The 13,807-nt window shown below is 41.8% G+C and overlaps 1 protein-coding gene and 1 pseudogene across 9 annotated transcripts in view; both read right to left on the reverse strand.

The window, feature by feature from the left end:
- Positions 1 to 13,807, reverse strand: part of THSD7A (thrombospondin type 1 domain containing 7A) — a 555,303-nt gene that overhangs the window by 249,357 nt on the left and 292,139 nt on the right. The window lies entirely within an intron of this gene.
- LOC112551383 lies at positions 4,915 to 5,048 on the reverse strand (annotated as a pseudogene).

Consider the following 13,807-nt stretch of genomic DNA (forward strand, 5'->3'; position numbering starts at 1 on the left):
GCAATCAGGGGGCTGGGGTGGGGCATGTGGGCCTTGCAGGGGGGGTGGTAGCCCCTGTGGGGGCCATTTAGCCCCTGCTGGGGGGGCCATAGCCCTTGTATGGGGGCCAAATCCCCTGTTGGGGGGCCATACCCCTTGTGTGGGGGGCTGAACTTCCTGTTGGGGGGCTGTAGCCTTTGTGTGGGGGCCATAACCCCTGTGTGGTGGCTGAACCCCTGTTGAGGGGCTGGAACCCCTGTGTGGGGGCCATCACCCCTGTGGGAGGGCAGCAAAATATATATTCATGAATTTATGAAACATGTATTTAGAGTTCACTTTATTATGATGATAAGAGATATGCTTTGACACTGTAGATATATCAATAAAACATTGTACAACTGATCGCTGTCTCTGTCTCTGTCTTTTTATAGTTGTCTTTTGTTTTATTTGTGGAGGAACATGGATTTTGGGGTATTTTACAGAGTGACTTTGGGATTATTTTTTTTTAATCAGAGATTTTTCAGTTTTGGGAGCACCAGAATTCCTGCTAGGACCTTGCCTGCTCAGAGCTGGCATCTTGGACCTAGCTGGCTGTGGTTGACCTCCTGGCCAGTTGGGGCCAGGAGGGCAGGGGTTGACAGTTCAAAGCAGGCCACCACACTCAGAACATCTTTCAGGCGATAGCTGCCCAGATGGCTGAGCAGGGGGCACACGTGGCAGTAGTGCCACACAGAGGCCAACCCTGCAGCCTGGCCCAGAGGGGCAGGTGTCTCTACTGGCTATGCAGTCCCCATCCAGGTCTCGCAGGTGTGCAGCAGGTCACAGCCGGGCAGCAGCCCCCACTGCCAGACTGCTGTAGTGGGTAGAGGGTGCAGGGAACTCTCAGGGCTGCTTCAGCAGTCCAGCTGGCACAAGGGGTAGTGTCCCCAGGTACCAATTGGCTGGGCCCCAGAAGCTCCTGAGAGTTAGTAGCCCTGAGCTACTTGCCAGGTTGGCTTTTTATACTGCTGGGGACAGCACAGGTACACAATTTGCTCCACAACAAAGTGCATGTCCAAGCACATGCAATGAGGCAAAAAGCCCCAGCTCAAATTTGCACCGTTTCTATTTGAGCTGCTGCAAGTACACGTGCTTGCATGTGTGGACACGCCCATATTGTGTTAATGGTTCAGCTTCTTAGTTTAATGTCAGAGACTGAAAGTTGGACTGAATTAAAGAGTTAGCAATGTAGCTATGATTGAATCATTAGTATATGGAGAGAATTATATTTAAGGAGCCAACTGTGAGACCAGCCAGAAGAAATCTATTTTCCTCATGGTCAGAGATATGAAAGTCTTCAAAAAATACTGGAGATGTAGGACATTCCTCATATTGTAGTATGGCCCAGGTAAAGGGCAAGGGGGTAAAGTAAGAGATGAGCTTGCCTGAAGTCAGAAGATCCAGTGTAAAATGTCACAAGCCACATGTTTAGGCTGAGACGCAAATCTTGAAAGGAATCAGAGCCACAGATCAAAAAGTCTTTGGATGATTCAGAGGACAATACAGAATATACACTGCAGTCTTTGATGGCTGAACCAGTCAAGCAGCAGAATGAGCAGCAGGCAGCAGACAATGAAATCGGCAGATTTAAAGCAGCGGCCAAAACTAAGAGTAGATCTGATATGTGAAGTTAAAATTAAAATTGCTTCACAGATATATTTTTAATAATTCACTTAGGTAGAATTTGATGTGTTGCAAAAATGGATCTTGAGTAGTGCTGTTGTGATGAACAGAAAAGAGCTTTTCTTTAATAGTTAGTTAGTACTATACGTGGATCCACCATTAGCATAGTGTTTCTGTACAGCATGTTTAAACTTTTCACAGTATGGGACCAATAAGAAAATGGACTAGGCAGGAAGGAAGATAAGTCCTTAAATGGTCACTTAACAGCTTTAACTTAAGATTTGTTAAGAAACAATATAAGAATTCTGACAGTGAGGCCCCCTGACAGACGTTATGTTTAAGTAGTGCTCACCCAGGTAATCACTATCATAAGTAATAATCCAGCCATATGTTCATTTACTTAAAGGTGTGATAAAACATGGAAAAATCCACAAAGTTATTACAGAAAAAATGTACAAGAACTTTGTGGCTGGTACCCATTGCATCATAAATTGAATGGGAAGCACAATGGAGCCTTGAAAGGCTCGGATGTGCCCTTGCAGCTGAGCTCTGGTTCGTTGTCTCGGAACATGAGAGCTTTAGCTTCTAATCTCACATTTCTATCTTCACAAGTAAAATAAATTATTTTCATGTTATTTAAATGTTTTAATACAGCTTTGACAAGACCAGTTTTGAAATAATGGATCGTCTGAGAATTCATGCAAAGGAAATAATTTCTAAGATGGATATCAGGTAGCACATAACCCCTTATACTGAATTTTGATTTGTGGTTTGAGATCGCTTGTACACAAAATTAAGTGAATGCACATAGCTTAAAACCAAGAAAAAATGTTCTTGGGAAAAAATATTGATACACACAGCAGATTCTGAATAGGCTTTTCAAATCTTGCCTTCCCTTACAGAGAACTAATCTAGTTCTGCTGTAGTCAAGGCTGTCAACATTTTTCCCAGGGCAAAAGGGAGAGAAATGCTCTCACTGCTAAGAATTATTACTATAATGGAGTTTTAGTTGACAATGCAACTGTTTAGTTCTGATCAAAACCTCTAAAAGTATTAAACTTATTTCAAGATTGCAACAAATTGATTCAGACTGTCCAAAGTGACTTTCATAGATTCATAGATGTTAGGGTCGGAAGGGACCTCAATAGATCATCGAGTCTGACCCCCTGCATAGGCAGGGAAGAGTGCTGGGTTCAGATGACCCCAGCTACATGCCTATCTAACCTCCTCTTGAAGACCCCCAGGGTAGGGGAGAGCACCACCTCCCTTGGGAGCCCGTTCCAGACCTTGGCCACTCGAACTGTGAAGAAGTTCTTCCTAATGTCTAGTGTAAATCTGCTCTCTGCTAGCTTGTGGCCATTATTTCTTGTAACCCCCAGGGGCGCCTTGGTGAATAAAACCTCACCAATTCCCTTCTGTGCCCCCGTGATGAACTTATAGGCAGCCACAAGGTCGCCTCTCAACCTTCTCTTGTGGAGGCTAAAAAGATCCAGGTTCTCTAGTCTCTCCTCGTAGGGCTTGGCCTGCAAGCCCTTAAGCATATGAGTGGCCCTTCTCTGGACCCTCTCTAGAGGGTCTTTGTTTTGTTCTGTTTTTGCATCTGTTCAGTAACTATGAAAAATGATGGCATATAGCAGCATATTATTTACTGTGTTCTTATTTGCCTTGTAGAGTCCTGGCCACCATCAAGCTAATGATTTCCTAATGTAATTTTTAAAGTTACCAATGTCTACGCACAAGTTTTAATTATTTAGAGCACAGTACCACCCAAAATGTTCAAAGTGCTATACAGGCAATAGGAGACCGTCTCTGCTTCAAAGGGTAAACAATCTGAAGAGGAAAAAAAAACAGCTGAAGGGTAGGAGGAAAAGATGCAAACAAAGATACAAGATAATAAAGTCATTCAACTTATTTACCAAACTGCAAAGTTATCTACTGTGCACAGGAAGCAAGTTTTTTTTTTTAGAGTAATGTGACTGACAGGGGTTTTCAATCAATGTTGTAACTTGAAGTAACAAGAGAGGATATGCATATATTAAGACTCTTCATGAACACATAAGCAAGTTTAATCACCATCACTAGCTGAACAAAAAAGATTTGTATCCCAGCTTCCTATGAAAACTAAGGACCAAAAAAATACACACACACACATATACACACACACACACACACACACACACACACACACATATCCTTATACGTAGTTTGTAGTTCACAATATTGAGGATTTATTATAACACGACAAGGGGTTCAAAGCCATGTAATTGATCTGCAAAGCATAGAAAGTTCTATTGCTTTTTAAGATTATACTGTTCATATTATGTATTCCATTCTTGTTCAATATTCAACATAATCAATGTTCCTTTTTTCTGCTACTGGTAAGCTACAATTTATAATAGGAAATATATATCGGTAGAGGGTATAAATTCATGCTGAAAAAAAGCTTTCTGAGGAAGAAATATTTAAAAGTGGAATATGGTTTTTGAGGACTGACTTAAGTTGCAGCAAACCAAAAGAAAGCTGTGAAGCAAAGGTTGTGATAGAAATGCTAAGCCAGATTGTTTTGTGCTGTGAGCTGTCAGCACTCATGTACAGATACTGATAGAGGCAAAGATAATATCTTAGGGTAATGCCAGTTAATTGAGCTTTGCCCTTAACTTCTAACCAGGGTAAACCCCAAATACCATATTTACTCAAATATAAGATTAGTTTTTTCCCCTTAATCAGCATGGGGAAAACAGCTCCTCATATTACTATTTGCATACAAGAAAACATCATTAAATACATTGACTATCATTAAACTGCTGCCAAAAGCAGCATATGCTCAGTAATGGAAACCAACCCCTGCATTGATTAAATGCAGCCAACACTGAGCATGACTATAAATAGCATGACCATATGTCCTGGTTAGCTGGGACAGTCCCAGATTTCAGAGACCGGTCCTGGCCAGCTGTTGAAAATTATAATAGGCATCCTGGAAATGCAGGGGCACAGGCCACAGTCTGGTTGGGAGTCAGAGTAGCAGGAACACCTTGCAGGTGGGCATGCAGACACTGCTGCCTGCCTGTACACCACACCTCCACTTCCACCAACTTGTGAGAGCATGGGAGGAATGGGGCGGTGTCCTAGATGTCCCAAATAAATGTTCTGAATGTCTTAGATTTATTTATGGTCAGCCTAACTATAAAATATATGGCCCATATTGGGCAAATATGCTGATGGGAACCCCTTTATTTCTGGTGCTTAAAAACCATGGGTAGGTGTTCCCTCTACAGGGAACTGACACTGGGCCAGGAGGTACAAGACCAGGCTGGCACCGGGAAGGCCAGAGCCAGCCCTGACATCCTCCCCTTGGTGCCAAAAATGATACATTACATTTGATCTTAGCCAAAAGGCTGAGATGCTGATAGAAACCTATCACAAGGATAGGTTAATGAAACCCATCTGAATAAGATACATGGTTGTGTCCATTGCACTCAGTCCCCCTCAGCACCAGCTCTTTTTCAAGTCATGGTGGACCACTACACTGAATATATATTCACCTTTCTTTTCCGTTTCCAATGATTCCTGTATCTTCACCAGCCTTAAATGTCTGACAAACATCACTAAACAGGCCCCAAAACAGGTCACTCAGAATCCCTCTGTCACTCCCTTTCTTGGCCTGGTGCAGATGACTCATGTGGCCCAATCCTCCATGCAGTGGAACCAGACCAGGCTGTCCTGAGCCTCACTTGCATATACATTTTTTGGAGGATCCCAGGACTTGTGACAAGAATACTCAGTTCCAGTCATGAGCAGGGGAATAATTAGCACATGGATCTTTGTAGGGAGTATCTGGAATAGTGCTGAGCTATAGGGTCACCATGGCTTGGAATGCTCTTGACTCTGCTGAGGCCCAGCCCAATGAGCCTTTTGGCTTTGGATTAATATCATGCATAGATAGTGTGCACTGTAAGTAGGCATAAAAAAGTAGTGCTTAAAAGTGTGTTTCTGGAGAATCTATGTTAACTTGCAGTATTTTTAAAAAAAGGTCATGTGCATCAATTCTGGATGAATGAAGTCTATGGGAATCCATAATTATTTTCCTATATATTTATTTCAAAGTCAGTATTTTCAAATTTACCCCTCACTTCCATGAGCTCAGCAAGAGCAGGGTATGACAGTTAGGTAGATAGTGGGGTGGGGGGAAGAAGTTGGGGGAGGTAGAGGGCAAGGGGGCCACCTGACTCTCACAGATTTATTTTCCTTGCTGTAACAATGAGAGCGTGACAAATTCAAAGCAAAACTCCAATAACTAGATTCTATAAGTAGAAAATTATAATACTTTTATAAATTTTCCATACATAAAATAAAATTTGGGGGGAGGGTCACCTTATACTCAAGAAAATATAATAGTTCAAAAGGTACAAGCTGTTCTTAGCCCTTGTCTGTACCTAGGGGGTAAGCCTTTGCATACTTAAGTCAACTTCTATTCCCATTCATTTGCTGAAGCTATTATTGGGTAAAAAACAGGGTGAACTGTATTCAGTGTAATCAGCCTGCCTTTCCAGCTTGTAATGAAACTTGAAACCAAATGACTCTATTATTGTGAAAGTTCTGCATATCTCTAGTTAGTAAAGTAGGAGAATGTGATCCAGCATTTTATAGTATGCTAAAGCATAGTTTTCTTTAAAAGTATAACATATTGAACATGGAGGGGACTAAATATTTCTGTTTTGATTACAATCAAGCTCTTCAGCTGAATGGCTTTTATTTTTAAGCCTCTGTCCAATTTTCTGCCCTTCACTTCATTCATCTCTCTCATCACAATTCCCTACTATGGTGCTGAGAGCAATAACTGCAGGTTGTTGTGAGACTGGCACTACCACAGGGAACATCAGTCAACACCAGTCACTCTTCCATAATGCTTGTGCCAACCCAATGGTTTGTACTCCCAGTCTATGTTTACATTAGCCAAGGGCAAACAAGTCAAAATAACCATCTCAGCTGAAATATGAAGAAATTCACTGCTACAATTTTTATGATGGAATTCAAATAGCCTCTAAGGCTGCTTGCAGATGTGCACATGAGGCGGAGAGGTGGGAAACAGTAATTTACTTTAAACTTAGCAAGCTCCCACACCGAGCCTAGCACATGCCCAGAAGAGGCAGTTGCACCTGGCTTTTCCAACGTCTTTAGGTACCAGGCACTTTCGGGGCCTTTTTTGGTGCTTTTATCTAATGGCCGATTGATTCAGCATTAGCTAAAAGCACCAGAAAGCCCCACTGAAGTGACTGATCTATACAGATGCTATACAGCCAGGTCAAAGTAACGTGCTGCTGCTGCTGGTAGACCTCATTTTAAATTGTTTTCCCATATCTGTCACCACCCTTTATGTCCACCATCATATTCATATGCAGTATCTTTGGGTGCTAGAAGTAACTGGGTCAGATTTACTGAAAATATTGTTTTGGAAAAAAAGGTTCAGGGGCTTGCTAGCAAGAAGTCTGCTAAAGAACAGCAACTGTTGGAGAAAAGAAGCTACCAACTCAGTTACAGGAGGTTGGAGGGGGTTCCACAAAAAGTGGGCTGCACCTGCTGAGAAGAAAGAAGAACAACAACAGACAACCATATGGGATAACTTAGTTTAAACAAACACTAGGCTCTAACAATGCAGCCTCATGTATAAAGTATACCTGTCCCTTCAATCTGATGCTGTGGCTAGTAAAGCAAGCAAAACGCTGGCTTGCATCATAGACGTCATTCTCCCGTTGTACTTGGCCTTGGTGAGGCCACAGCTGGAGTACTGTGTCCAGTTTTGGGCTCCTCAATTCAAAAAGGATGTGGAGAAGCTTGAGAGGGTGTAGAGGAGAGCCACACGCATGATCAGAGGTCAGGAAAACAGACCTTATGTTGAGAGGCTGAGAGCTATGGGACTCTAGCCTGGAAAAGCACAAACAATGTCAGGTGAATAAAGGGAGTGGGCATGAGAAAAAACATTATAAGGACCTACAGATGTCCATGGGTTCTGTAGCCAATTCTGTGGCAGTGGTGTTGGAAGAAAAAGAAGGCTTGTGGAAGACTCAGATGAATGAGGGGGATATGGTCAGCACTTCAACAAACTGACAATAATGACGGAAGTCCAAATTCAGAAGGATGGCTTGGCTACCCCTATTAGTAAAATACTTGACTGCAAATCAGACCTAGGTATTCCTGACTGGGCCATTGGTTGTCTGTCATGAAGTTATTTTACCTCCCTATGATTCAGTTTCTCTGTCTGATAGAAATAAGGGACATTTATACATGTGCTCTGGGAGTGGCGGGGAGGGAACTGCTCTAATTATAGCACTTGAAGCATCATGTGCATCAGTGTCCCTGTGCTGCAAAATGCTGGCAGGGGCACTTTAAGTAAAACATGCCAAACAAGCTTTAGTTAAAGCACCCCCGCCACAATTTTACATGGGATGCAGGTAATTACCATGCTCCAGCAGACTCAATCAATCTGCTTTGACATGCTATAATTACAGCGCATCAGAGCAGCCTTGCTGCACAAGTATAGTCGCCCACAGATAATGACCTCTTGTAAAGTGCTTTAAGGTGAAACAGTAGTAACACTACTTAGAGCCACGTCTGTTCTCTTCTGGTTTATAGTTTTCCCGTACAAAGGCTGTGTCCTTGGATTTTGTGCAGAGGACCAGAAATACACCTTAAATGTGTCCGTTTGAATAAATGAGCAGGAAAGTCACATAATAAGCCACCCCTGCCTCTGTCAGCAGAACTCTTTAAAAAAAGAAAAACAACACTCCCCTTCCCCCCAACCGCCACACACTTTCCTGCCCATCTATGTCTACAGCCTCTTCTCGGTCTCTCCTGTTTTCCTGATCCCAGGAGAGCTAAGATAGAACTTCAAGGATCAGCAATCAAAGGTAGAAAGGAGTACGTGCTTTGTGACTGGTTCTCTGAGGCCCCTGGCATAAGAGTCTTCAAAGCAAAACCAGAACCTAATGAATAAAGCTTTGATAACTCCCTGGAACTGCCCTTGTTCTTTCCTGTACTTTATTTGAGAAAAATGAATGCTATCTATCTTGCCTGTCAGTTTCATAAAATTGCCTTTTCTTATTGCAGGATATTATGCAAAGTTGCAGTTTTATTTTTTATTATTTACTCCTCAATATTTAATTATTTAAATTGTCTAACTGTAACACTTAAATAAACACTCCAGTTATAAATCTTTTGAAGTGCACTAAGACTTTATATCTTGCTGAGAAACATTTCCCAATCACATCTTCTGTCCATTCATTATTCATCATCATCTGCTTTTTGCCTAAATTCTGTGAAACTCATTTTCAGTTTTTAGATGGCTACTTTCCACCTAAAGTCTTATTGTTTTCTTCATACAGATACAATACTTAAAGCTACAGAAAGGAAACCCTGTTAAGCTATGCAACTACATTAAAAATAAGTGTGTCACAGTGGATCAGACCCAGATACATTTACATTAATTGTGAGTTCTTAATAAGGACAGCAATCTAGACCCATTCACAGTTGTTTACAAAGCACGAAATGACTTCATGTGAGCAGTGCAATCACACATAAACAAGATAAGGAACCCAATAAATTGAATAAAATTGCTTCTTTTTTCCCAATGAATAAGTTATATAGTCATATTAAAATAAGTGTGACAGTAATTTTGATGGTATGGATGAAAACAGAACTCTTTACTTTACCTTTCTTGGTATACAATAAAAAAAAAAAATATTTCAACATATATCATTACAAGGAGGTGTAAAATTGTCCTTTTCACAGTATAGGCTAAAGACTTTTACAGTTCTCCTTTATCACATCTTGATGATATCTCTCAAATTAAAAGTGGCCAGTTTCCACTAAGGTATGTTTAAAGACTCTGACCATAGTCAACATGAGAAGACTCCTGTGGGCTATCTTGTAAGATTAGGGCCAGTGTTAACACAAAAGATGGAAATACCTTTCTCCTTGCGCTAAAATGGAAAAGAGCAAAAGTTATATTTCTGTGTTCCTCTCTTCTTGTTCTTGTGACACATAAAGAATTTTAAGATACCTCCTAGAGTTTTCTAGGATTTTGGCTATTCTTGTAACAAAGGTAGGTTGAAATATTTTTTTTATTTGCAGTTCTTGTGATGATGGTCTAGTCCTATTTTAATAGGACTTCCTGAGGGATGTCTTGTGATAAAAATGAGAGCCGATAAGTACCAGATCATAGCATCCATTTTAAAGCAGAACACCTTGTTGAGATAATGGGAGTTCTCTTTAAAAAAAATTATATTATATGGTCCACAATCTCAAGACAGGTTGCCATACTAATACATTACAAAAATATTATTTATTTGTGTGACAAAAATGTAAAAAGAACTTTTATAAACAGAAAGTTGACAGAAAGAGTGCTGTTTTCATTCATACCATCAAAATTAGATGAAAGAACACATTCTCACTCTTATTTTAATAGGACTATATACGTTCATCAGGAGAAAAGCAGCAATATTATTCAATTGATTGAAGTTAAATGTGCTTAGTTTTGACGTCTTAAAAATAGGAAAAAAAAAAGATTTATTAAAGCTATAGCATTTTCCTTTTTAAACTCACTCTAGGGTGTTGGGCTGTGATTAGTCACATAAGCTGTATGGCTCTAGTTACAGCTCTCCACTTGGCTGGAGACGAGCACCCCAAATGTTTGAGAGGTCTGGCAAATTATTTTTACTTGTTTTCTTAATGCCAATGACTGAATTTTTCTCGCTGCTTCTGAGAATAGGAACATTTATTCATGCTTGATTGAAAATTTCTCTATTTCAGGTGATCTACTTGTCTCTAGCGGGTGTCAAATCCACAAAATTTATTGCGTAAAAGGAAATATTTAAGTAAGTACAGATATTTTTCCCTATTCATCATCTAGATAGGATCCACATATTTGTTACTAATGGGTTACAAATAGAAATACCAGAAATAAGGTCAATTTTGTATAAAATTATCCTCCAGCTACCTCTGGGGACTACAACATGGAGACTTATGGCTCTGACAGTAGAACTAATACATAGAACATGGTGCACTGCCTAGCAGACAGTAATATATGAGGTATGACTACTCTCCCCTAAGATTGTCAATACTTAAGAATAGGGTTTGTTACTTAACTAAAGAAGGGGAGTTTCTTGACTTGAAGGAATGTTTGTTATCATCTGTCTAAATTAAAACTACCACACCCAATCTCACGAGAGAAAGTTTCCAGTTTCAAATAAAAAAGAACCCTCACTGGATTGAGTGCAATAGCCATTGGGAGGCCTACACAATGGGGAGGAAATAAAATGACACCTTCTGCAGGCATTAAACTGGATATAATAGTAAGTGGCAAAAATGTAGTTACAAGTCCATGCTCTATCATCTCATCACACTGAAAAACATTTGATGCCAGAAGAAACCATCTGATGCTAAGATATGTATATAATTTCTTTTTATTGAATATGCTGAGAACATCTTATAACATTATATAATAGGGCTGCGCAAAGCTTTAGTTCCTGATTCAATTCAGTGAAGATTTGGCCCTATTTGGTAGCCAAAACTCGAAATCCAAACCAAACCAGGATACCCTTTAATCTCTCCGAATTGAATCAGAACCCTCCGAATAGATTCAGAGAGATTCAGAAAGATTGAGATTTGGACATAGACACAGCTTTAAATGTTTCTTCTACACATCTCTACGTAGCAGGCAGCTGTGAATGCTGCAATGCTGGGGTACATGGAGCATCCCACAGGAGTGTGGGGGCTCCCCAGCATGCTTGGCAGCAGAACCAGAAGTGGACCAAAGTACTTCCAGTCCACTTCCAGGTCCACTGGGGAGTGTGCTGGGCCCCCCCCCCCATGTGCCCCCAGCTTGGTGACTGGTGCCTCTTGGGCCTGCAGGGGGCACCCGGGGTTCCCCTGTGGCTGATCCCCAAGCTGGGGAGGCATGGTAGGGCCCCCCCAGCACACTCCCCAGTAGACCCAGAAGTGGAGCTGAATTACTTCCACTGCACTTCCAGGTTCACCGCCAAGCACATGGAGGGCCCCCTTGCACTCCTGTAGGATGCTCCATGCGTCCCAGTGATCACGAGATGCACCTGCTACCTTGAGGTATGTAGAAAAAACTTTTAAAACTGTGTCTATGTCCAAATCACTGATTCTCCAAATCAACATCGAATCTTCAGATTCAGATTCAGCCAAATCGAATCAGGGACAGCGATCCAAATCAACTAATTGAATCATTGTCCGTGATTTGGGCAAATCAGTATGGAATAGGGCTTGCTTTGAACATCCCTATTATATAATAATATATTATCATTGATGCTTTTTAATTGCTATCTTTCATATTCTTTGTAGAGGGAGGGAAGGAAAGAGGTGAGCAGTGGAAATGATAGCTAACCACAGTGACTTGGCCCAGCATTTCAAAATGACACTGACTACCTTCTATCCCGTCTTGATACCAGACTTTTTAATACATTCAATAAACATTGGATGCTTGTTTTTATACCATATATTTTCCATAATGGCAACTGATTTCTTCTCTTGGCATTTTTCTGAGATGATCCCATGTATCTGGTAGTACTCATTCTTGGTCCAAGTCCATGATTAACTTTTTTGCACCATGGTTCTGTTTGTTCAGAATCCAAGACAATTTAGAAACAATATGACTTTGCTGCAACTTGCTGTCTCTAAAGAGATCAGAAAAATAGATCTCTAAGAAATTAGTGAATTTCCTTAAAACCTATATTATTGCTATCATAAACCTGGAGAGACAGCAGCAGCACAAGTAAAATTAAGTAGTCATGTCTAAGGGTACAGACAAATTATATCTCTGTCAAAAGGTATTTTTTATTCCCAAAGGGGATACTGAGCTAAAGTGGGTCTGAGACTGGCTGCTCGTGGATGGCCCCAACAGTGAGAAGACATTCAACTGCAATTCTCTCAGTTAGAAATGCCAAGAGCCTGGTCATCAGAGAAAACCACCTATCACTAGTCAGGCAAGTTACATTTTAACTTGGGTACTTAATAAAGAATCTGGGAGGAAAAAAAGAGAGCTATTTTTCAGTGGTTAAAGTAGCTATTTACTACAGTATCTGATAAAATGAACTTAAGTTCAAGCTTGTGCTCTACATATGTGTGCATATATATATATACACATACACACACACACACACACACACACACACACACATCAGGGCTGTGCAAAACTTTGGGTGCTGATTCAATTCGGAGGAGATTTGGCCTGATTCAGTGGCGGAATCTCCAAATACGAATCGAATCAGGAGACCAATCAATTTGAAGGTCTCCGAATCAATTTGGAAACGATTCATAGAGCTTCGGTGATTCAGGCAGTCCCCACTGTTTACAGCAGGGAGCTGGACCCAGACTCCGTGCTGATAAGTAGAGGGTAGGGGGGGCTGGGGAAGAGACCATGGGGGGACCCCTGCCAGGCCCCATCCACTGCCTGCTCCCCCAGCCTCCCTAAGCATACCCTGTCCACTGTCCCAGCTCACCCCCCATGGCTGTCCCCCTTGGCCCCAGCTCTTTAAAAAAAGCCCCTATTCACTGGCTGCTGCCAGGTGGTGGGGCTGATCCCCATTGCCCCCAACTGCCCCATGCCATGCGGAGGGCTCTGCCACAAGCCCCCCATGGCTGCCTTGCCTGCCCCAGTTCCCAGCTCTTTAAAAAAACAAAACAAAACAAACTCCGAACTCACCGGCTGGTTTAGCAGCCTTGAGACTTCTGGGGGCTCATGGCAGAGCCCCCCATACAGCGTGGCGCAGTGGGAGAGCATCAGGAATCAACCCCCCCCCCCACCTGGCAGCAGCTGGTGAATAGGGGCTTTTTTTTCCACAGAGCCAGGCGCTGGGAGCAGAGCGGGCAGGGCAGTCACTGAGAGCGGGTGGGGGATGGGGCTGATTTGGCTGTGGCCAAATTGCCGAATCAGATTTGGCCGAACCAATTCAAGACAGCGAACTGAATCACCAAATCGAATCACCGTCCCCTGAATCGGCCAAATCTGAATCCAAAGCAAATACTAGCCACTTTGTACAGGCCTAATACACACACACACACACACCTTATTCAATTAGTTGATAACAGCGGTCTCCAACTTTAATGGTGAAGGTAACTTTTTGTAAGTAAAGGGCACCCCAGGATC

The sequence above is a fragment of the Alligator sinensis genome, unplaced genomic scaffold, assembly GCF_000455745.1.
Source record: "Alligator sinensis unplaced genomic scaffold, ASM45574v1 scaffold938_1, whole genome shotgun sequence".
Classification (NCBI taxonomy): domain Eukaryota; kingdom Metazoa; phylum Chordata; order Crocodylia; family Alligatoridae; genus Alligator; species Alligator sinensis.